This window comes from Marmota marmota, unplaced genomic scaffold, assembly GCF_001458135.2.
Source record: "Marmota marmota marmota unplaced genomic scaffold, marMar, whole genome shotgun sequence".
In the NCBI taxonomy this organism is placed as follows: Eukaryota; Metazoa; Chordata; class Mammalia; order Rodentia; family Sciuridae; genus Marmota; species Marmota marmota.
This window is the reverse complement of record NW_025999853.1, coordinates 11,674,859-11,699,985: the sequence shown is the minus strand read 5'-3', so window position 1 is coordinate 11,699,985 and position 25,127 is coordinate 11,674,859. Positions and strand designations below refer to the sequence as shown.

Below are 25,127 nucleotides of genomic sequence, written 5' to 3'. Positions count from 1 at the left end.
AGGAAGAGCAGGAAGAAAAGATTAACATTAAACAGATACATGAGGTGGGATGGAAAGGGAGAGAAAAGGGAAATTGCATGGTAATGGAGGGAGACCCTCATTGTTATACAAAATTACATATAAGAGGTTGTGAGGGGAATGGGAAAATAAACAAGGAGAAATATGAATTACAGTGGATGGGGTAGAGAGAGAAGATGGGAGGGGAGGGAGGGGGGAGGGTAGAGGATAGGAAAGGTAGCAGAATACAACAGTTACTAATAGGGCATTATGTAAAAATGTGGATGTGTAACCGATGTGATTCTGCAATCTGTATTTGGGGTAAAATTGGGAGTTCATAACCAACTTGAATCTAATGTATGAAATATGATATGTCAAGAGCTTTATAATGTTTTGAACAACCAATAAAAAAAAATTTAAAAAAATAAATAAATAAATAAATAAAATGGTATTCCACAGGTAGTTGAACAGAAAAGACTCAGAGAGGGATCTAAGTAAATAATACTTGTAAAATCAAATCTTCTCAAATCTTCTACCATAATAGGGATGGGATTGAAAATCAGAAAAGTATCTAGATTCCCAAAACTGAAAATGAACAGTTAGTAAACTTCAGTACTTGAAGTTACCAAGCTACTAATAGGAGTCAAGATATATTTGATACCAGAGACAGGATCCTAGAATAACTTCAAATTGTTCTCTCCTACTCAGGATCCTACAATAGTTTCCAACTATTTATTTTTTTTAATTGCAATTCTCTCGTCTAACATTGACCTACTCCAAGACTTTGAGCCCCATCCATCCAGACTCTACAGCATAATGCATACACTTATTATCTCCTTAATTGTTGCTACTTCTGGATGTTCTTACTCTTCAAATCTCCTTTCTATTAGGCCACATACCTTACTTGTTTCAAAACCTAATGAAATTTCCTAAAATATCCTTTAATGAAGCATAACTTATCTTTTTAAAAAACAACTTGGCAATCTAGATTTTTAAAAAGCTTTTTAAAAATATAATAACATTGTGCACTGATTCAATTTTCTGAGTAAATGTAATCAAAGATATAGATTTATGCATATACATATTAATCAGAAGATAATTTGCATAGAAAACTAGTTGAAACAAACTAAATTAATATGTGGTTCTGAGTTACAAGACTCAGAAAAAGTGAACAGAAGAATTTCAGTATGGAGTGCTTAAATAATCATCATGGTACATTCTAATAAAATACGAAATAAGTGAGAATAAGTAAAACATAAAAATATGTTAAAGATACAAAGCAATGGAAAAATATAGTATATGTTTATAAAAAGATACCAATTTTAAATATACATGAAAATGTCTGTTTATATAAGTGAATTCATATGAAAACATGCACAGAAATTTTATTTGTTCATTCATTCAATGCGCATTCATTTAGTATTTATTATACACACATATACATACCACACTTATTTGCCATCAAACTAAACAAAACAAACCTGGTTTTTACCATATGGAGTTGATGATCTAATGAGGAATGTACATTAAATAAATAATAAAGACAAAAATTATATTTAAACCTTCATACTTTATTATCTGACTCCACTATAATTGCAAACTCTATGATCATACTGGGTGCACAGCACAATGGTAGTGCTATGGAAGATACAAAACAAGATTATAATTTACATCAAACTAGTCTCATAAAACTAAGGAGAAATACATGATATTTCTAGAGCAGAACACTAAATTGGTAATGGTTTGTTAAGTATTGTATATTAATGACAAGACTGTCTGAAACATAAAGAGATCAGGATTATCACAACATTATATCATTTTTATTTACAACATCTACCATGGAGCACAGGATCATAAGTATTTCAATAATGTAAAGGAAACCCAGAGACTAAATGGGTGCACATTAGCAAGGGGACCTAAAATATTTTAAGAGGTTTGAGAACAAATACCACTTAAAAATAACATGAAGAATGTATAAGAACTGGCCAGGTGAAGAGAGTTGAGAAGAATGTTGCAGGTAGGAAATGGCTACAGGTAACAAAGTGTTCATTAAACTCTTAAAAGCAAAGAGTGGTCATATCCAGGTAAAGGATTATAAAAATTATTTCTCAGATTTTGAGTACAAATTTATTTACATGATAAGCTTAAAAATAATATTCTGAATCAAACACATTTTATCTGTCAGACTTCTTGGAGATCACCTTGATTCTACATGTTTATTTTTTTCTGACAAATCTCATCATAAATCTACAATACAGAGTAAATTGTTTCATATTGAGTGTTCTACTCTAAATGTATCTTATATTTCCTCCTAGATTTTCAAATTCTTTCAAGTAAATTATAATTTTTATTTGCTTTATTTTGCATTTTCCGTAGAACTACTATTGTGCTAGGTACAAAATACCTATTTAAAAGCTGTTTAAGTAGTACATATGGCATAAAAAGTAATTGAATCTGTGAAACCTACCATTCTGATCTTATTATCTATTATATGTCTATTGCTCCAATATTTTTACAGAAGAAGGTCTAGAGGAATCAACAAATTATAAAATTTCAGAATTTGTGAATCAAGGAATTATTGCAAAATTAATAATTATGAAATTTCCTTTGATGAAGAAATTATATCATTTGATTAAAATACTTTAAAGTTGAACTGGAATAAAATGAATGTTATTTATTATCCTAAAATCTCAGAAACAGATGTTTTGATTTCTTTCCAGGATAAAGAGGAGAAGAAAAATATTCTGATAATCAGAGTAACCATGACTACAGTTTTCAGACTCATTACAAGTGTTATTTTCATACACCCTATTTTGGTTAAAATAATTATCTATTCTTGTAAATAAAATCTGTTTTTGGTGAACCTTCCTTTCATACTGCAATGAAATTCATAAAATTATTCATCAACCCCAACCGCAAGTAGCTTCTAGGAGCAATTGGTTTTCAAATAAATAATATCACCAGTGTAGAAAGCTCTCAAGGGACAAGAAGTAATGCCCAACCCCCAAAATATTTAGAATTGCTACCTTGGTCATTAACCAGATCATAAATCCTTTTTAACATTGTTCTCTCCATTCTCATGAGTAGGAATAATAAGCTTCATCACTCCAAGCCCCGATCTAAAGCACAGCAAACAGTTGATGGGGGTTCTCAGGAAGAAAAAAAGCACAGAGAGCAGAGTGTTACTTCACCAGTCCCTAATCAAAGTCAGTGACTCTTGTTCCTCTACACACATGGCATACAGACACTCACACCTAAAATTTCACTTTAGTCTTTAAATTTTTTTTTTCAAATAGCTATTGCTGCTGTCTAAAACTTTAAATTATATGTAGATAGTGTTTTGGCGTCTATGGTGACATTTCATGAACAAAGTAAATAATGTTTATAGTTATTTAAACTAGTACTCAAATGGACTGAATTTGGGTTTATATTTCCAAAGAACTGCTGTCACTAAGTAAACCAGGTTGGCACTCTGCTCGTTTTAATACAATGGTGACTTAAGATCTGGATGAGTCTTTTTCTGTTCATTTTAGCAAAATTGTATAATTAGAACCATCTTGGTGATTTAACTGAAGTATATGAAATGTTCCTTATTTTGACAGCTAGAAGTATGTGAATATGAAATAAATCCACAGAAATGAAGCACAGTTCCTTTCAAAAGTACTACAGTTTGAAGTGCATAGTCTTATGACAAATGGAATGGAAACTGACCATTAAGTCACTACCAGGTACCCTGGTCACAATTCAGAGGTATCTGACTTAAGGTCTTAGTTGAGATTGTAAATGGAAAAATAAGTGAAAATAATTTTATTTTTACTTTTATCATCAGTCATAAATTGTAGCAGACCTTTTATAATATAAACTATCTGAAAAAGAACAAGGAAGGGACTAAAGGGAGTGAAGAAAAAGATGAAGATGATAAAGAAGAAAAAGAATGGTAGGCTATGAAGGTTCTCATGAAGTAAAGTAGCATTACAATAATCACAGAAAACAGTAACTAGTTGTCAGAGTCAAATACAGATAACAGCAGCTAGAATTTTGTAATTCTGAATTTTAGTTTCGTATCGAAAAGCATTTGAAATTCAAAAGTTCCTAAGATAATTTATTTTTAAATATCTAAAATTATCTCATTAATGAAATGAGTAGATATCAAAAAGGAATCAATGTTCTTTGCAATAAATACTACACTGAAGTAAAAAGTTTACTCTTAAAATACTTGAGTTTTCTCATGCAAAAACTAGCATATTAATAAAAGACTAATTGTCTTCAACAAGTGATCCTTAGTTAAAGCAATTCAAGAGCTCAAGAATTACAAACACAAATAGCTAAGTAATAGTAGACAACTTTTACATTTAGTTTCATCTGTTAAATGAAACAAACTGCATATCTTACTTCAAAGAATATTTCAAGAAATACATCAATAGGATTACAATGTAACAACAGCACTTAGATTCCACAGAAATTTATTATAAGAAAACTGCCTACCGTGGCCTTTCCTCCTTAGTAAAACAAAAGCATTCACAAGAACTAACCTTTCTTTAGACCCCTTCCAGTGTATGAAGTGCCTATCTACACTTTATCATTTATGCTCACATTAAGTCAGTGTGAGTAGTGTTATTTATCTCCACCTTGACAGAGAGGTAGCACATCCCACAGGCTTAAATGCTGCTGTCACTGAGTACTTTGTAACTTTGGGTAAGTTTTCTAAGCTCTCTGAATCTCATTTTCCTCATTGTAAAATGGAGACATTTATCTGCTTCACAACATTATTATAAAGATTAAATGAACGAATGATTATGAAGTGCTTAAATACTTGAGTTAGCTATTAGTACTAAAATGAAACTTAAGTATTGGCAAAGATGTGGAGAAATTGGAACCCTCGCATACTGGGTGGGAATGTAAAAATGCTCAACCATTATGGAAAAAATCTGGAAGTTCCTAAAAATATTGAAAATAAAACTACCATATGAGCTCACTATTCCACTTTTGAGAATTTGTCCAAAAGAAATCTATTTCTAGACTCATGTTCTCTGCAACATTACTCATAATTGCCAAGATATAGAAATAACTAAAATGTCTATAAATGAATGAATGGATTCTTCAGAAAATGTGATACATATACATGTGCACACACATGCAATGGAATACTATTCAGCCTTTGAAAAGAAAGAAATCCTGGGGCTGTGGTTCGGGCTCAGCTGTAGAGCACTTGCCTTGCATGTGTGAGGCACTAGGTTCAATTCTCAGCACCACATAAAAATAAATAAACAAAATAAATGTATTGTGTCCATCTACAAGATATACTTTTTAAAGAATGAAATCCTATAATATGCAACAACATGAATGAATGAAATGAATGAATGAATGAAAGGATATTATGCAAAGTGAAATAAGGCAAAGAAGGACAAATATGGCATGATCCCACTTATATAATCCAAAATACTCAAGCTCATAGAAACAGAATATAATGGTGGTTCCTAGGGGGTTGGGAGGGAAAAATGAGGAGTTGCTACTCAACAATATAGAATTTCAGGTTTCCAAGAAGAGTAAACCATAGAGATCTGTTGTGCAACGTTGTGTGCCTATAGTTAATGATGCTGTACTATACACTACATGCTAAGAGAGTAGATCTCTGTTCTTACTACAATAACAAAATTCAGCTTCATAGAACTGGCATGATGCTAGAGAGTTAATAAATAGAATAATCAGGATTAAAATTCTAACCTTTTACATAAGGTCCAGTGATGTTAAACAAGCCTTAAAATTCAATCCAAATCAGATAAAGTAACATGTTATTCTTGAAAGAGCATAAACTCTGGGGCAAACTTAGACACACACAATAGCTCCACCACTTCAGCACATAACAACAATTAGCCTCAGGTTTTCATAGATGAAATAAAGAACATTAATACCTAACTCATATGTATATGATAATTAAGTGAGAAAAACTCCCTGAGACCAAAATTGAAGGATTTATAAACTTAAAACTGATTTTTTGAAATATTTGGCTTCACTGGAAATACTCTAAGAGGTCCCAGAGCCAAAGCCAATCACATTATAGTTACCAGCTACATTGAGCAAATAGTTAGAAGGATCTTCTCGTCTGTTCCCTTATTGCAATAGGTGCAACGATTTTGCTTATGAGAATCTACACTGGTGTTATTAGAAAATCGTATGAAAAAAAGTATGAATTGTTTCAATTGCCTGTGCATTTCATAAATTCTTTTTCTAATAAAGAATAACTGATAAGATATATACTTCATTTTAAATTATGAAATGAACAAAATAAGCTGTTCAGAAAATAGGAAATTCTATCATTGTAGGTATATATCAGTTCATTTTAGAAAATACACAACAAATTATATTAAGTTTAACAGATTAACACTACCATTGTCAGGCAAGCATTTCGAAATCATCTCTTGAAGTATATGGCTGTACATATTTGTTCATATTAAAGGAAGAAGTTTCAAGTAAATTTACCTGGATTGCAAAATGCTCCTACATAACAGTTTTTAACACCCTCAGATTAAAAACTTTAAGACACAATATATCTTTTATTGTGTTAAAATTCATAAGTATCTAATTCTTTCTCAACAACTTCCCAAATTACAGCCTCAATTTTTGTAGGTGTCAATAATCAACACAGTGTGATGCTTTGTAAATGTTTATAACATAAACTTTTTGTAATCTTTTTATTTATTTTAATTAGTTATACATGACAGTAGAATACATTTATGCACTTTGATATATCATACATAGATGGGATATAAATTTTCATTTTTCTGAGTGTATATATTGCAGAATCATATTGGCCATGGAGTCACATATCTACATACAGTAATAATGTCTGTTTCATTCTACTATCTTTCCAATCCCCAATCCCCTCCTCTTCCCTCCCATCACTTTCCTCTACCTAATCTAAAGTAATGCTATTCTTCCCTAGTGCCCCCACTCTGCCTATTGTGTATTAGCATCCGCATATTAGAAAAAACATTAGACCTTTGATTTTGTGAGATTGGCTTATTTTGCTTAGCATGATATTCTCCAACTCCAACCATTTACTGGCAAATGGCATAATTTTACTCTTTTTTAAAGCTGAGTAATATTCCATTGATTATATATACCACATTTTCTTTATCCATCTATTGAGGGCCATCTAGGTTGGTTCCATAGTCTAGCTATTGTGAATTGAGCAGCTATAAACATTGATGTGTCTGTGTCACTATAGTATGCTGATTTTTAAATCCTTTGGGTATAAACAAAGGAGTGGGATAGCTGGATCAAATGGTGGTTCCATTCCCAATTTTCTGAGGAATCTCCATACTGCTTTCCATAATGGCTGCAACAATTTGCAGTCCCACCAGCAATGTATGAGTGTACCTTTTTCACCACATCCTGGCCAACATTTATTGTTGCCTGTATTCTTGATGATACATTCTGACAGGAGTGAGATGAAATCTTAGGGTAGTTTTCATTTGCATTTCTCTAATTGCTAGATATATTGAACACTTTTTCATATATTTGTTGATCAATTGTATTTCTTCTTCTGTGAAGTGTCTGCTCAGTTCCTTAGTCCATTTATTTATAACATAAACTTAAATAGATGTATGACATCTGTGAAATGTGAGTTGCTGGGCTCCCAGGCCAGATATTAAGTAATTTTAAATCCAGAAACATTCTTGCCATGATATGAAAAACACACATATTTTTATTTTCAATAAATGTACATGTTTTAGCTTTTTATCACTGCCATAACAGAGTACCATAAATTGGGTGGCTTAAAACAATTGACATTTATTCTCTCACAGTTCTAGAGGCTAAAAAGTTTGGAGTCAAGATGTTGGAAAGGTTATGATACCTCTGTAGATTCTAGAGAAAGATCTTTTATTTCTTCTTCCTAACTTCTTATAATACCAGCAATTCTTGATGTTCCTGGACTTAAAGTTGCACTACCCCAAACTCTGTCTCCATTATCACACAGTCCTTTTCATGTGTGTCTCTCTGTGTCTTCTCCTCTTGACATAGGACAAAAGTCACACTGGATTTAGAACTCATCCTATCCCAGTGTGTCACTATCTTGAGTAATTACATCTACAAAGATCATATTTCCAAATATGATCATAGTCAGTAGTTATGATGAACATGAATGGGAGGGGGGCATCACTTAACCCAGTACATTAGCTTTAACTCATTTCATTTAACTTTAATATTTGAAGTATGTTTCAGCTGTGAAATTCTGTAATTCCATAATTGTGAGACAAACAAAAAATTGAACCTATATCTACTCTTTAAATATTTTCTTAAAATTATCAATTTTCTCATATATGAATTGTCTATTGCCAAATCAATTAATCCTACATATAAAAATGCAAATTCTGCCTCATATTTCTAGGTGTTATCCATGTAGACATTTAATTCAGCTACATTATTTGACTGCAGGGCAAAACAAAAAAGGGAAGTAAGGAAGCATTTCTATCATTGGGATTAGAGTAGGGGAACAGGGAAATTAAGAGGATATTGATGAGTAAAGAATGGACTCTCCTCCTGAGTAGATTCCCTGGAGTGGAACTGCTGGGCCATATGGTACATTTATGTTTTACATTTCAAACAACCATAAACTGTTTTATCAAAGTGATTGTGCAATTTTATATTTCTCCCAATGATGCATGAGGTTCTAATTTCTCTACATCTTTGTCAACACTTAGTATTGTCTATTTTCTTTATTACAGCCATTAAAATTACATCATAATTATACTCTGCATTCCCCTAATGACTAACCAGGCAATCCGCTTGGTAGTAGATGTTAAAAAGTACATAATACATAATCCTTCCCTTGAAGTAATTATTGTGAGAGAGAGGAAAAAAAGTCAATAAAAACACAATTATAACACAAAGCTACGCCATATCTTTTACTAAGTAGTTTTAGGAAATTTTAACATACTTCTTTTTGAACAAAGAGTATATGGACACTCGATTAAACAAAACCTAAGATTTTGTTCATGCCATCAACCTATCAAGTGTTTTCTCAACATACTTCTGATCTTTAAAACAATTAGCTAAGACATTCTCTTGATTACCTCATTTTCTTTGAAAGGCATTTATAATAATATTGAGTACAAAGTATTTAAGTTTCTTAAATGACCATTATTATTTTAGTGGAATTTCCACAAAGATGATTTCAACAATACGCTTTTCTAGTGAATGATATCAATCATTTTTACTACCCATTTAAAAATGTCAAATGAATCCTGAGAAATGTAGATTGAGGTAGATGATAGGATCTCTAGTAATTAGCAGTCCTGAACAGTTCTATTAAATAAAAGTAAATAGTCTATACTACTCAACCTCTGTGATTCAAAGCCATACAAATGAGCTATAAACATAAATAATTTTCATTAAATTGATAAACTTTTTTCTCTTTTAAGTCCCTTTCATAGCCTACCTATAAACCCAATATGAAGTCAAATAGGCACCAAAAATATAGACCTTTTAAATTATGTACAATGTTGGAAAACAGTCTTAAAGGCCCTACCAAGAAACAGAGAAATACCACCTAAATCTTGTAGCCATAGGTACTGCATTATAGAGATGAGAGCTAATATGTTGCACATTCTGTATATTTTAAAAATATGTCACATTTTTGAAAGATGAAATAAGATTAAGCTTTTTAAAATTACAAGATAATGTAATTTAACAGTAAGACCTAAACTAAAAAAAAAATATTTTATTCACTTATGCATTAACTAGTACTCAAACGAAACTACTGATCTGGCACTGGGTATAAAAATAATTATCTTTTCCTTGAAAAAGCTCATAGCTTAGTGGTAATCATGAAAACAATGAAAGTAGAGTTTTTAAGAGGAGCAAAAATGTATTGACCACATACTATTTGCCACATATCATATTGAAATGGATGATCTTATTCTATCCTCCCAACAAGCCTATAAGGTAAGTACCATTACTATTCCCATTTTATAGATAAGGAAACAGGCTTAGAGATATAACTGGCACAAGGTTAGTCAAATTAATTCTCACTGAATCAAGTGTATTCCTAACCATTGAGGTAGCTGTACTACATCTTATACCACTACTACAAACATAAGGATGTGCTAAAAACAAAGAAACAAAACAAAATCAACAACAGGCATACTGGGATATCACTCTGATTTGGCAGAGAGTCAGAAAAGTTTTCACAGTTTGCTCTGAAAATAAACAAGACTTTTCCAGACAGAGCAAACAGGACAAGCATTCCAGGTTGAGAACAGATAATGTGTGAGATGATAGGATAATAAAAGTAAATATTTAGAGAATACAGTTGTATTAGTTTACAATGGCTGATGTAATAAATTGCCAAAAACCTTGTGGCTTAACATGACAGATTTATTCTCTCAGAATTCAGAGGCCAGAAGTCTGACATTAGTATCACTCGGTCAAAATCAAGGTTAACACTCCTACCAAAGGCTCTAGGGAAATATCCTGCCTCTTTCAGCTCCTGGTGGCCACCAGTATTTCTTAGCTTTATGATCATATCACGCAAATTTTCAAGCCCAGCATCACGAAATTTCTGTGTCTATAATATCTCCCTCTGCCTCTCTCTTATCAAGCTACATGTGATTGTATTGAGGGCCCCCCAAAATAACAAAACAATGTCCTCATTTCAAGATCCCCCAATTATACCTGCATACACACTTTTTCCAAACATGATACAATTTTCAGGTTCTAAGAATTAGGTCCTGGTATATTTGAGACTTTTATTGGTAGAAGTCATGAGAGGGGTAGCAGGTGGGAAGTAAGAGAACTAATAGGTGGTGATGATTGGGTGATGAGAAGTTTATATTTTAACCTAAATGTGATAGGTACAATTGATGGATTTTGATTTACAGCAAGGCACAGCAATATTTATAGACTAGATAAAGATCATTCCAGAGCTAATATTAAAGAGAGATTAGTAGAAGGCAGGAATTATTAAACTTCTTAATTATTCAGGGAGAAAAGGAAAGAATAGTTATGACAGTATGGATATTATTGATTAGATACAGAGTAAAGCTCAAGGGAGAATTTAGGATAACACATAAATTTCTAGTTTGAGCAAATCAGTGGATAAAAGAGATGGTAACTATGGATATGAAATATCACAGGAGGTGCAGAATGGAAGGATACACTTGGTTTCAGTACTTACTGCCGGCTTAGAACAAGATCATCATGGAAGACTGGATATGTAAGCATCTAGTACAAGAGAAGAGTTTGGAAAAATAGATATGTACATCTAGATTTAGAAACTTAGATTTAGATTTAAGAATCACTGCTTTAAGTATGGTTGAAATGATCAAACAACTGAATATTAGTAGAAACTACTTTTTTGGTACCAATGTGTTCCAAGGAAATTCATCCTGAATTTTTACACTATTATAAATACTTCGACCTCATCATTGATGAGTTTTAGCCATCTAGAAGGTATCTAATTAGTTAAATTTCTTTAGGCACTGCCTGCACCACTTAGAAAAGTGTCAATGCAAACCCCCCCCCAAAAAAAAACCACCAGAGTGTTCAACATTCTATTTATGTCTAATTATATATATTTAGGGTCCCAGTGCTTAGGACCTCATAAATGCTGATGAGAACTGCCAATCCAAAAAGGCTTTGAAAAGGAAAAATCATTACTTATATGAATCCTCTAGGGAAGTGATAATTAAAAATTACCCTAGCCCAATAGTCCTTTAAACTTTCACCTTATGACTGCCCAAGCTATAAATCATTTCTCCTGAAAAATCACATCACATAACTGCAATATTTTCATGCTGCTAAGAGAAGAGATTATCATCTTTAGGAGAGAATCAGGTATACTTAATAAATGTTGTTGAAAAGGTAGCACCAGGCAGAGGCAGAGAACAAAACAGCTACAGGAAGACTGCAGATCCTGAGGGTTTGACAAGCAGGTGCTTCTGTGGTCATCAAATCACTATTCATAAATGTGTGTTCTGGGCCAAAGAATCCAGCTCTGAGAAACAATGCCTCAGCCATTAGCCCCAGGAGACATCAATCACTCCTCCCAAGACACACAGTTAGCTCAGGAGGGACTTCAAAACTTAACTGGGTCAAAAATTGCTTCTAAGCAGATTTCCTTTATCTAAACTAAAACTTGAGAAAATCGAAAAGAACTCTGTTCCTCCAAATTCTGCTCCCTACCTCCATCTCCAGCCTTATTTTTAGTTTTCAAGTACAAAACCTTTTGTTCCAGTGTAACCGAGTTATGTATTATCTTCTATAAGACAATAGGGATTCCTGTCTGCACTCTCACATCACTCCTACCTGACATGGCTTCCCTTTCTTCTGTTTTCAAAGTTCAGTCTTCAGCTTGGGTCTACTTAATTCATGGAAATTTACTGGGACTGTGTCATCTAACAGTCACAATTCCTCTTCATATTTCTACCATAATTGTTGTAAAATCTGGAACTCAGCAAATGCTGCCTCACAAACATATCTTTTATGTATATGTTCTATGTGTCGAAATAGATTATGATCCCTATGGATGCAGTTAGCATACAATATCTTACTGTGGTACAGTGTCAAGTAGTTCTCAATGGATGTGGATAAAAATGCTTAAAAGAAGATTCTGAAAATACCCTTCAGCCTTTTATTCTAGCCTAATTTCTAACCAAATTTTCAATTATTTAAATATTTCTAATTAAAATTTTCATCTTTCATACAAATAGTTTTATTTTCATAACAGATTTCCTTGCTATCTTTGCTTCCATCTATTTCTTAAATTTCAACAATAACTAAAAATTTTTAAAAAGATTATTTTCCAGAATAGGATTGTACCTTTAGATTAATTTTCACAGTATCCAATTACATTAATGCACTAAGGAAAATCAGGAAAAGTAAGAAATTGCTGTTGTGCTATTCTGCAAATATAGTTTGCTTGACGTTAGTTAGGATGTATCCTAACTTTAACAGTTAATTTATAGGATTAAAATTTTTATATCAGAAATGCTAGCTGGGTAGAGATTTACAACAATGAAGGAAAACAGAAAATTTTATTCCTACAGAATATTTTGTGAGGAAGTTAAGAATATTTATAAGTAAGTCCTTATTATATAATTTAATGGAAGGTATATTAGCAAATGTAACAGAATTGGTGTTGGGAGGTTTCTATAAGATAATCTAATTTAGGAGTTCCCAAAGATTTACAAAAAGGGTTCTATAATCACATGAATTTAGGGAATTATCTTGCTCTTTCCCCATTCTTGGAGATGTGTATTAGGAATGTCATTTCTAAGATGTCCAGCAGGAAAATAATCTTCTCAAATTCACAAACATATTTAACCATGAAAGTTTTGCATCAGTAATGTCCATAATCTCTACAAGGAATCAGCATGGGTAGCCACAACACTATTTAAACAATGTTGACCTGGTATAATATCCTTAGTTTATAGATTTAAAAAACAAAGCAAAATTAAGAGAGAGACAGACAGACAGATAGACAGAGACAGACAGACAGACAGACAGAAGTCAAATAGCTGTCCCTGGCACTCTGAGCTACAAAGCCAAGAGAATCCAAGTTTCCCAATTCAATCTTACATTCATGCTTCTTTCTTTATATGTAAGGCATTTAATCTAATGATTACTTTGTGACTCAAGGTTCCCCATCCAGGCTAAAACACAAACACATATAACACTAATATGTATTTTTAACACATCCAGAGATTACCTATCATCCTGCCTAAATTTCTACAAGTATCTTCTTATTTGTAAAATTAAATACAACAAATCATAGCAAATAACCTGAGGTCTCTGGTTATAAGTGAGACAGACAGGGCCATAAGGTGTTTTAGCTACCTTCCCCTGGGACTAGGTTTAAGACATCTCCATTTCGTATAAAATCTCAGATGTTTGCTCTATAATTAAACTCCCAATAAATTATTTCTAATTCTCAGTTTGAGATTTTTAAAAAATAATAAAGATTTAATGGAGGCTTTAGAGGCAGAATCCTTTATAAGGCAATACATGAGAAAATGAATGCAGAAGGAAGATTTCTATGATTGACTAAGTCATGCATCATATCTAATGTATGCCCCAGGAATTTATTATTTAAAGCAAGATTAGTGAGGTATCAATCTGAGAAACCCTACAAGAAATTCATTTCATAGCTTAACTATTATTTCTTTCATCAGTAACTTAAATTTTCACACATGAGAAGTTCTCATTTAAATATCCTGAATACATAAACCAATTGTTTTTCAGTAGCAAGCATATACTATAAATTTAGTATTCATGACTCTCATTTAAGAAAATGATTAAAGCTAATTTGCCAGTTAAAATAATTTCTGATGGTATTTAGCTGGATTTGGGAGAATATGATTTGAAGAACAGCAGCCACTTTTATTAAGTGTTGAACTTAATACACATGAACTAAAAAAAAAAAAAAAAACAGAAATGAAGAGCTGAATGAGCTGAATTCATATCCTAAATAAGAATAATCCACACCAGAATGAAGGTAAAAGAGTTCTGGCATATGCTGATCTGGCAGAGCTTTCCTTTTATTTCATTCTATGACACAAAAGTGATCCGTGATTTCTTGAGTTACAATTACCACCACATAATAATGGATAATACATCTAATACTCATGTGTGCCAGGCACAGTTCTATGTACTTTCTATGTTTTCTCTCATTTAATTTTCATAACAATTCCATGAAATATAACTACTATTGAAGCTGAGGTACAGAGAGTTTAAAGTAACTTGTCCAATGTCACACAGTAAAAAAAAAAAAAAAAAAAACAAGTCCAGCTCCAGAATCTATGATGTTTGAGCATTTCCTGAATGCCAAGCACTATACTAAATTCTTTTCTGCATTATCTCTTTTCAACATGCTGATTTAACTTTATTTTTAGGATAAATTCAACAGCAAAGTTTTTTTTCTCTCTTTCATCTACATATATGTATAGTACATGAGTACACCCTTGAATCTATCAATAAATCTCTATTTAAAACCAACTATGTTTCATATGAAAAGTTAAGACATTATTCTCTGTATTGCATAAGTATCTTAATGTTAAAAGTGGTGCTTTCTACTTCTCTTCCATGTCTTTATGAAGAAGCTATGGGTAGAAAAGCAGATATGGAAAAGAGAAAAAGATACCTCAGGGTCCAGCTTACCCATTGTGAGCTGCCAAAGAAAGGAAAGCTGAGCTTTTTAGGAATGGGTTATCCAGCTCAGACATGTTATCACTCAGTACAGAGCCAAGGGAAATGCCTTAAGGATGTGTCCTCTGTTCATTCAAGTATCCTCAAAATGGAAAGAACCTCTCTGTAGCACTACTGCCTGTATCCTAAGTAATGTTAACCATTTCTATCCTCATGAGAATAATCTTCAAATTAATTCTCTCTTTCTGAATAAGAAAGGTATTCTCAGTAGAGGATTCCACTTTTTTTTCTACTTAGAGTTAGCTATTCCTATACAGATGTACCAACCATTTTTTGGAAGTTGATATTCTTTTACATATTGCATACTTGTAAGAACTCTCCTATTGGATTACACTGCTGAGTTTGTTTGTATTGCAAGATGTCCTGCACTGACCATGTTTATCATTTTCAGTCATTTTCCATTCATTTCTTATTATTTATCTTCCCATCTCAAACTGATATTAATACTCTCTGGCTTTTCATAATTCAGAATAAAAATATTTCTTTTGTGTCCTGAATTAAACATTCCTAATATAAAGAAAAAGAAAGCTGCTTTGGTTTAAGACTTTTCTTTTCATCTACTATGAAATGAACCCTAAGGATCTTCAAAGAAAGGGATAAACTCTTATTTATATTTGCATCCCACATTAAAAAACTACCTTTTGAATATGATTTTCATCTTTTAGTGATATGTCATCTTACTAAAATAACACTTATAAAAACTTTGGGAAAATATGGAAAATGTTTATTAAATAAAAAAGAACTATGAAGTATATATGCACCATGATGAAAGTTAGGTAGGTAGGTAAGTAGAGATAAATACACACACATACATTTTTACATTTAAAAAGTCAAGAAGAAATGCATCAACATTGATGTTTGGGACAATAAAACTGTTTTTTTTTTCTTTCTTAAATTTTTCTTCTTTTTCCATTTTTTATAATAAGCATATAATATCTTCAGTACCAAAAAACTGAACATATACTTTGTAGATTACTTACAAACCAACCATCAAAATATCACTTCTTTCTAAAATATTGAGATGTCTCTGAATCTAGCACTGTAGCTAACCAAACCTTCCTGCCAATTTAGTGGGTAGTTTGAATCTAGCCCTGCAGCTAACCAAACCTTCCTGCCACTTGGGTAATTTGTCTTTACAAGTGTATATGAAGGCAGGTGTGTATTTAATGTGATGAAGTCTGCATATACTAAGTGATTATTTTAAAATGTAAATTAAATCACAAGTCTTGTTTAAAATATCCTCCAAAGACTGACTTCTCATTTAAATTTAAATAAGAATAAAGTCAAAATTCCTTACCCATATCAACAAAGCTCAATACATTCTTTGACCTCAACTCCTAAGACTTTGCCTAGCATTCCTGATGCTTTCCCTAGGGTAGCCCTGTGGCTTCACTTGTGCTTTGCCCTATGTAACACAGAGACCTTCCTGTGGCTGCCTCCTTTTTAGTAACTAGGTATTGGTCCAAATGTCACCTTCACAGGGAGGCCTCCCTTGACAACACAATCTAATCTGCCATGTATTCCTTGTCTGCATCCTCATGTGCATCACCTTCAAAAGCTTTTCTATATCTAATTTGTCACTAGCAGGACTTCCTGTTTATTTCTTTGCTGCTGTTTGCAAAATAAAGAAATAAATAGGAAGTCCTGCTAGTGACAAATTATATATAGAAAATATTTTTTTAATGACTGCATCCTTACTTAAAACAGTATGTGATATAGTAAGAAAATAACAAATATGTAAGTAAGCTGAGCATTGTGGGGCATGCTTGTAGTCCTAGCCACTTGGGAGGCTGAGGCATGAGGATCCCTTGAGCCCAGGAATTTGAGACTAGCCTGGGCAACATAGTGAAACTCTGTCTCAAAAATAATAAATAAATCAGTGCTAAAGTAATGGTTACTGAGAAAAGGGAATGATAACAACAATAGTAATCCATGCTGCACATTTTAGGATTCTTTATGATAAAACATTATTGGTTTCCAATCTCACCAATTTCATGGTAACAATGTTGCTGGTATGAATTAGTACACACAGATAAATGTGGACTTCTAGGGAAAGCCAAGAAATGATGAGTATGTTCACAAGAGAGAATCAGAACACAGGGCTTTTGCTAATCATAGACATTAGATAGAAAGAGAAGGAAGGAATTAAGGCCAATGAGAGCAAAAAAAGGGTAACATTGGTAGTAATGACAGTAGATGACCTGAGAGGATGGGCATTTAGTGGTGGCTGAGTCATAATGGGAAAGGCCCAGAAAGTCCTCTGGTGGAAAGTGGACTGTATGCTCTATGTTTTTGTCTACCACACATAGGCAACTTCATATTTAACCCCAAGAAGAATGACTGAAATTAGGGTTTTTATGAGCACCAATTAAAGAATATTCATCTTCTTTCTATATTGTATATTAAACTGTTAAACTGACTATATGATGATATGTTTTCTTCTATATCAACATAGAATTCTGTGACTTGAGAAAAACAGTTGCATATATAACTATATGACAAGTGTGAGTCTATATTTACATATGATGTGTCAAAGTGCACTTACTGTCATGTATAACTAATTCAAACAAATTTTTTAAAATAAAGAATGACTGAGGCCCAGACCCCCACCTAGGCCTAAAATTACAATCTCTGAAGCTCTAAAATTACAATCTCCAGGCATTGGCAAGATTCAAAGACTCCTCCTTTGCCTGCCTGCTTTGGAGCTCCTTGCACTTACCTTTGGATTCCCTCTCTGCTTTTGTCCCCTTGTTGTGCTCTCTGGGTTAATGATTTCCTTCCTGCCTTCCTGTTGTTTTCACAAGATTCGGGAAGGAGTTAGAACTAAATGAGTCCATCTTACCATGTTCAATTTACCATGTTTAACCAGAAATCTGTTAAGTTAAAAAAAAATTTAATATAAAAGTTCACACATTGTTGTTGGGACAGTCCCCAAATGGCTATAGTTAGACTCCCTTGCCCAGACTTCCAGCAGACTATGTTGTATAGCCAAGGCCATGAATTGGCTATGTTATGGTCAGTGTATAGTCAAGGTCATGAACACTCAAATTTAATGTATAAAAATATATGTTGCTTAAGTACAAAACAATCTAAGAGTAACTTATAAAACTTAATTATCATAAAGCAATCAACCCCTAAAATAATACATTTTCAATGGATATTATGTAGCCAGCTGTCCACTTATTGCAATGAAAAATGGCATATCAAAGATAGATAACATTCTGTAATTTCTTCTCCACATTCAGGTGACAATGACACATTGCTTGTTCCCTCCTTGTATTCCCATCATCACTACATGTTTTAAAAAATCAATATATCACTTGTGGCTGAGAATTCCAAATGCAGCCACATTCTTTCTTTTCATTTTATCTTTTTCATTTTCCATCCCTTTGATTACTGCACACCTGTTCTTTCCTTTCCCTCTCTACCTATTCTCTCCAAAAGCTGAATCCCGTCCCCTTCATGACCACCCACAACTCCTCACTTTAAACTCAGTCAGAAGCAATTTTCCCGCTTTCCTAAGAGGTTAAGCTCCTACCTATAAGGCCACAAGGGTTGACTGTCACAGCCAGAATTAATGGAAAACCATCCGGAGAAGCTGAAGTTTGGTAAGGAGCAGGAATACAAGGGAAGAGATTTATCAGGAATGGGGCCTGTGCTCTGGTGGATTGCAGGGTCACATGGAAGTGTGAATTATCCTCTCAAGACACCTAAACATAGCAGAAGTAAAGAAGAGAATAAGGTGGGTGATAACTTTCATCTCTTTATGGTTGTTTCTCTCTTCTATGTATACTATCATCAAAAGGGTATAAAAAGATAATAGACACTACTTTCTTTTTCAGAACAAACAGCCTGTACACAAGACACAAAGCAGAATATTCTGAAGATCATAAGCATTTGCCAGATATAAGAAGCTAATATGTAAAAGAATGAATAAAATAAATTTATAAATAGCTACAATTGAAGGGAGAAAGCCACAGATGTTTAAAAAACAAACTCCTTGAAATTTAAGAGGAAGAAGATTTTTTATGGTTAGGGAGGACTAAATCAGATGCTATGAAAGAAATGGCATTTGAGTTGACTCTAAAAGACTGTAAAATTAATAGTTTTGTACCAACTAACTGCTCACTAACATTTGGAAGAAGTACCTATAACCTATACCACAGAGGGTGTACATCTCATTTAGAAATTAATTGTTAAAGACTTCAGAGTGCTTCTACAACAATCCTAATCTAGTTTTAGTTTCTAATAAATGTGTTTAATCCTTAAAAGATCTGTGTAAAATGATCCTTTTAGGGGAAGGAGTTAGAACTGGTACTCTGGAGTCTTGTTACAGGTGGAAAGACTTTTTTTTCCCCCCTGGTTCACTAAATTTTCCTTTTTTCCTAAGTTTCCATATTTTTGTATAAAACATTTTCTTTTTTGTTATTGTTGTTGTTGTTTTTATGTTTTTTTTTAATTAAACTTTCGCTTTAGGGATAGGGTTGTGGCTCAGGGGTAGAGCGCTCACCTAGCACGTGTGAGGCCCTGGGTTTGATCCTCAGCACCACATAAAAATAAATAAACAAAATAAAGGTATTGTGTTCAACTAAAAAAATAAATATTAAAAAAACTTTTGCTTTATTAATTGATAATTTACAATTACATGTATTTATGGTGTACTAAGTAATATTATGGTTTATGAATATGATGTGGAATAAGTAAATCAAGTTAGGGACATGCTCATCACCTCAAATACTTAACATTTTTTTGTGGTCAGAAGATTTGAAATTTACTATTAGCAGTTCTGAAATGTATAATACTCTTAATTATATTTAACATGCTAATACAATAGATTTCAAAAATACTCCTCCTGTTTAAGATCTGGTACCTGCTGACCATCATCTGCCCATTCTTCCACTCCCTACACTCTGTTAACTACCATTCTACTCCCTTTTCTGAGTCCAGTTGTTCTGGATTCCACATATAAGAATATGCAGTTATCTTTCTCTCTGTGCCTAGCTTTCTTCACTCCACACAATGCTGTCCAGTTTAATCCAAGTTTTCACAAATGACAGAATTTCTTTTTTTAAAGGATAAATGGTATTCCAGTGTGTGTGCACACCTTTATTCATCAGTTGAGGAACACTTAGGTCATTTATATAACTTGCCTATCGTGAATGGGACTTCTATGCACATGGGACTATAGGCATCTCTTTGACATACTGATTTCAAATATTTGGAGTAAATACCTGGGAGTGGAATGCTAGATCATACAGAAATTCTATTTTTGTTTCTCTTTTTTTCCCCTAAGGAACTTCCCTACAGTTTTCCACAATACGTGCTAATTTACATTCCAACCAAATCAGCATACTATAGTAATGCAGCCACATCAATGTTTACAGCAGCTCAATTCACAATAGCTAAACTGTGGAACCAACCTAGATGCACTTCAATAGATGATAGATAAACAAACTGTGAGATATATATATGTATATACACACACACACACACACACACACACACATATACACACACAATGGAATATTACTCAGCATTAAAAGAGGATAAAATCATGGCATTTGCAGGTAAATGAATGGGTTGGAAAATATCATGCTAAGTGAAGTACACCAATTCCAAAAAAACAAAGGCCAAATGTTCTCTCTGATAAGTGAGTGCTGATTCATAATGGAGGGGGGCATGGGAAAAATGGAGGAACTTTGATTGGGCAAAGGAGAGGGGAAGAAAGGGAGGGGAGGGGAATGGGGGCAGGAAAGATGGTGGAATGAGATGGACATCATTACCCTAGGTACATATATGACTGCTCACATGGTATGACGCTACATCACGTACAACTAGAGAAATGAAAAGTTGTGTTGCAATTTTGTACAATGAATCAAAATGCATTCTGCTGTCATATATACCTAATTAAAATAAATAAATTAACTAATTTTTTTAAAACTGTGATAAGGAAAAGATGATGAAAGATAACAAATATTGCTGAGGATACAGAGAAAAGGGGATCATTGTACAGGATAAAACATTTTCTTACTTGAAAATATTTCCAAATAGACCTATATGGAAATAGATTACATTATCAGTGCTAGGATTCTAATTTCTTTACCATGTAGATCTGACATAGTAAATTACATAAAAAAAATTCAGCCTACTACCTGGTTTTACAAATAAAGTTTTATTGAACACAGCCATGCTCATTTGTTTTCATATTTTCTAAGACTGCAATTGGGGTACAATGGCAGAAATGAGTAATTGCAATAGAGATCATATGGCACTCAAAACCTAAAATATTTACCACCTTTACAGAGAGGGCTTGCTGGCCTCTGCTACAGACCATTCATGCAGGAAAGATTTATTAAGGGTCTTTAAGGATAAGTTACTGGCACGTAACTAATGTAGGTTGTTAGTCTCATTAAACCAAAATATAAAATAAGTGATACTGCATTATATTTTCAATTATTATTGAGGACAAACTTAAACCATTTTGCTGTGAAAAAGCCTACAGTAAGTGACTTGGGATATAATACCATTAGAAAATAATCTATTCTATTTTCCTGAGATATGGTTTCATTATGTTGCCCAGGTGGAGCATGCCTGTAATTTCAGCAACTCGGGAGGCTAAGGCAGGAGAATCACAGGCTCAAGTTTCACCAAATGAGTGAGGCCCTGTATCAAAATAAAAAATAAAAAAGGACTGGAGATGAAGCTCAGTGGTAAAGTGCCCCTGGGATCAATCTCCAAAAATGAAGGAAAGGAAGGAAGGAAGGAAGGGAGGGAGGGAGGGAGATGGGAGGGAGGGAAGAAGGAAGATAGGAAACATGTAATATACACCAAATATAAGATTATAATATTAGATTATAAAATCTATTTCCCCAAACCAAAATCCTACATGAAAGAACAACAAAGAAAACAGTAATATTAGAGACAAAACTTGAACACGTATGTAGATGCCAGTTTCAAGAGTACTTAGTCCACACACTATCACTATCCAACACTGAAATGATTATTCCAACACATTTAATGAAAAACGCCAAATGGTTATAAATATTGAAAAGTCAAAGAAATGATTATCATTATTTGCATTTGATATTTGCCTAACTAGAAAATCAACTCAAGCATTTTTATAAACTATAATGCAATTCATATGACAGGGTATAGGGTAAGTATACCAAAGTCAACAGCTTTCAAATCTACCCGAAATACCTAGTTATAAAACACAATGGGATATTCATGATAAAAACAAATACTACGAAATGGCCAGAAAAAAAAACACCTTAACTTATATAGGCAAATTTATGTTTAAAAATCATAAATCTAAAAAGACTTGAAAATAGAAATTTATAATATATCCCTAAATGTGAATATTTAATATTATGAAAATGCCTGCTTTCTCCTAATTAATCTCTACCTTTGGCATTGTTCCATTAAAATCTCAGTAGGTAAGACCTAAATCTATAAAACTCTTAGAAGAAAACATAGGGTGAAAAGCTTCATGACACTGGATTTGGCTATGATTTCTTGCATAAGACATCAAAAGCACAGGTAAAAAGTGTATAGAGATAAATTGGATAACATGACAATTGAAACATCTGTGTATCAAAGGACAACATCAATAGAGTGAAAAGGCAAACTACAAATCTGAGAAAATATCTGCAAATCATGTATCTCATGAGGGGTTAATATCCAGAATATACTAATCCCTACAACTCAACAAAAAACAATCCAATGTACAATGGTCAAAAGACTTCAATAGACAGTTATTCAAAGAAGATATTCAAATGGCCAACAAGCATGTAAAAGATATTTACCATCATTATCACAACCATCAGGGAAATGCAAATCAAAACCATTATGAGATATTATTTCATACCCATTAGGGTGGCTACAATCAAAAAGAAAAAACACAAAATAAGTATTGACAAGGATGCAGAGTATTAAAACGCTTATGGACAGTTGGTAGAAACTGAAATGATGCAAATATAAAAACAGTACAGCAGTTACTCAAAAATTAAAAACGAATTACTATATGATCCAGCAATTTCAGTTCTGGTTCTATATCCAAAAGAACTAAATGTAGGGTCTCAAAGATATTTACAGACTGTTTTAGTCAACTTTCTTGACACTGTGACCAAGGGATCTGACAAGAACAATTTTAAGCAGGAAAAGTTTATTTGAGGGCTCACAGTTTTAGAGGTCTTAGTCCATAGGTGGCTGACTTCATTCCTCAGGGCCCAAGGTGAGACAGAATATCATGGTAAAAGAGTGTGGTGGAGGAAAGCAGGTAAAAGAGTGTGGTGGAGGAAAGCAGATCTGGACTTGGCCCCCAAGGGGGGGGGGAGAGAGAGGGAGAGAGAGAGAGAGAGAGAGAGAGAGAGAGAGAGATCTGCTCAACAAAGACAAAATGTAAACCTCAGAGGCATGCCTCCAGGGACCCACTTCCTCCAGCCACACCCTACCTGCCTACAGTTACCACAGAGAGCAGGGCCAGAACAAAGGAGCATAAAGAAGATCTTTTGTTAAGGTCAACTTCCTGGTTGGTGAAAGTGCTCTAGGACACTAGCTGGGGACCCAATCAGACAGACACTTGGTACTCATGCTCCTAAGCAAGGGAGCCAATAGAAAAACTAGAACAGATGCATGAACAGGGGTATACCAATCAATAATCGTGAGGAGTGTGTGGACAGGAGAGGAAATAAGGAAAGGTGGAAATTCCAGAGACCATAAAGAGAATAGGCCAAAATGCCCTATCAGATTCCCAGCTCTGGGGCTCCTTCTCTTCTGAGAAGTCTATTTCTGTATCTCTTTCACCTACTTCTTCCTTGCTATCTCTGTGTCCTGTTCTTCATTTCTTTGTTGAATGAAGACAATGAATGCAGCACCCCCAGATGGTAACAATATCACAATGTGAGAAACTGAAGTGACTCCATTTTTGAAAATGCCTCTATTTCAGAGCAGGGCCTGTCCAAAGGGTGGGGGATGACCCATGTCCTTGGAAAACCCACCCTTGTCCTTGGAAAACCCTAGGCACAAAGCTAAAAACCAAAGAATGCTTGAGGCCTAATTTCAGACCATAGCAACAACCAATCAGAGTGAGGCAGGGAAGATACCTGAAATACCAGGTGACCCTCCCAGTAGTTTTGGTGATTAATAACATGATTAGGCAACCCTGCATTTTAGTATATACACTCTTGCAACCCCTCCTGGCCTAAACTAATCAGTTCAAAAGTATCCACCACTTGAACTAACCAATCACCCTTACCCAACTTGTTCCCACCAACGAATGTGCTACTCAATGTTAAGAGTTGTTGTTTGATTTTCCCCGTAGTGTGAAATGATTTGCTGTGTGATGTTGTGATGCACAGAGTATCCAAAAAAAAAAAAAAAACCTATAAATCCTCACTGAACTAAAGGCCAGGACTCACTCGTCAGGACCACTGCATCAGAAATGGTTGTGAGTCCAGGCTCGAGCTTGCAATAAAGACTCTGATGTCATTGCATCGGATTCAGCTCCTGGAGGTCTACTGGGGTCCCATGAATCTGATATTACAAATGCAAAACACATTTGGTGCATTTCCAAGAGTTCCAAGTCTCAACAGTTCCTTGGCAATGTCTCCACTTGAAGCCAGATTTAAAGATAGGCAGTCAGTGTAGTTAGGTAAATTGGGTCTAATATCGAGTAAAATCCAAAATGGAGGCCATGTTGAGAATGAAGTCCGGAAAAAGCAGAATTCTTGGAATGTTAATGTCCCCAAGGCCCAGAGCCCATCCCAAAGAAATATTAATGAAACAGCTCCCAGCAAACTTGAAGATGCTGATCCAAAAGTCCTTCCTGCCCAGATTACTTCTTTGGCCCACCTGTGCCCCACCCTTCAGGCTTTCCCACCTACATTCAATCATTGAAAGATAACAGAACAAAGGACAGGAAT

The 25,127-nt window shown here is 33.8% G+C and overlaps 1 protein-coding gene and 1 long non-coding RNA gene across 14 annotated transcripts in view; both read right to left on the bottom strand.

Annotated features, from left to right (window-relative positions):
* Anks1b (ankyrin repeat and sterile alpha motif domain containing 1B) overlaps positions 1-25,127 on the bottom strand; it is a 1,073,630-nt gene that overhangs the window by 743,630 nt on the left and 304,873 nt on the right. The window lies entirely within an intron of this gene.
* On the bottom strand, positions 2,809-19,072 carry LOC125616905. The gene is made up of 3 exons (XR_007347690.1): positions 18,743-19,072; positions 17,924-18,077; positions 2,809-3,146 (listed from the first exon to the last, which is right to left on the bottom strand). It is a non-coding gene; the product is annotated as an uncharacterized LOC125616905 (long non-coding RNA).